This window comes from Mastomys coucha, chromosome X (assembly GCF_008632895.1).
Source record: "Mastomys coucha isolate ucsf_1 chromosome X, UCSF_Mcou_1, whole genome shotgun sequence".
NCBI classification, from domain to species: Eukaryota; Metazoa; Chordata; class Mammalia; order Rodentia; family Muridae; genus Mastomys; species Mastomys coucha.
In genome coordinates this window covers 103,641,497-103,642,997 of record NC_045030.1, presented here as the reverse complement: position 1 = coordinate 103,642,997, position 1,501 = coordinate 103,641,497, and positions in this window count along the sequence as shown.

The window sequence follows — 1,501 nt, the reverse complement described above, 5'->3', positions numbered from 1 at the left end:
CCACCTGCCTCTGCCTCCCAAGTGCTGGGATTAAAGGCGTGTGCCACCACTGCCTGGCCTCAAAACCTACTTTTAATGATGGTTCTTAAATGCTTTAACTCCCCTTGTATCCCACTACCCATCAGAAGTAGTGGGAAAGAAAGGATACGGGGAAGTAGACCTTTAAAAAAATGTTCTCTGGGCTGGTGAGATGGCTCAGCGGGGAAGAGCACCGACTGCTCTTCAGAAGGTCATGAGTTCAAATCCCAGCAACCACATGGTGGCTTACAACCAGCCTTAATGAAATCTGACACCCACTTCTGGTGTCTGTAGACAGCCTCAGTATACTTACATAATAAATAAATAAATCTAAAAAAATAAAAATAAAAAAATAAATAAAAAATAAATAAAAAATGTTCTCTGGAACAACTCTTGTCTGTGTTGTCTGGAAATTGGCAGTTTAGTTCACAGGTCAGTAGTGGCAGCTCAGTCCACTTGCAAACACTTCACTGAGAGAGTCGGGATAGCAAACACGAATCAGCAGCGATGGCACTGCCTAGCAGAGACAGCCAGGCCTCAGTACTGGCACAAGTCAGCAGAAGGGACCTGAGGGACACCAGAAGTTCCTGCTTGTGCCTCTCTCAGGGAAGCAAAGATTAATTGAAGGCTGGAGACCCACAAGCATTTAACAGCTAGCTCTATAAGCAGGCCAAGCTTGACCCCCATCACTGTCCATCGAGTCCTAGTTATACTCTCTCCAAACATTACGTGTCCTCCACGGGTCTTGTCTCAGCAACGTGCGTCTGTCTCAGCTGACATCACTCTGCCAATCAGCCAGAATCTGTGCAAGTGCAAGAAACTGCAGCACACCATTGGAAGTTTTTTGCTGTTTCTCTCTATGGAGTACTGACAAATGCAACTCAACTATACAATATAAGCCGTGTAATAAATGAGTGTTGTTAGCAAAGAATCCTTCATCATGTGTCCTTTCGCATGCTTACTTTAGCAGAACATCCTTTCTCTTTTGTCGGCTTCAGCTAAACATTCCTTCAAATGTTTATCCCCAGCAAAACACCATCCAACCGACTTTCCAAAGAACCATTATATTTCCACTTCAACCTGATGTATGCAGTTCAGACTGAAGCTGTGACAGAGATGTATCCCACTCCTTAGCAACTCTCTGCAGACACTGGAAGGAGCCTGGAAGGATGGTCAAATCGGCTGCCCTGATAACTAGATGACCCGGACCCTGCGTAGACAATATCTACAAGTTGTGATTCAGTATTATTCGTGTTCAGGTTGTACACTCTGGGTGCATGAAGGCTCGCGCTCAGTGAATTCCATCAGATTTAATAGAAAGAAGACAGAAGGGACATGAGAGATAGAAGAGAATAGCAAGGAATGCTGGCCAGATGGTGAGTCCTGGTCGTTAAGGAAGTTCCACATGGAGATTTTGAGTTTTGTTTTTTTGAAATGTCTACATGATCTTTTCACATGGAAAGGCAGAAAATGATTTTTGATA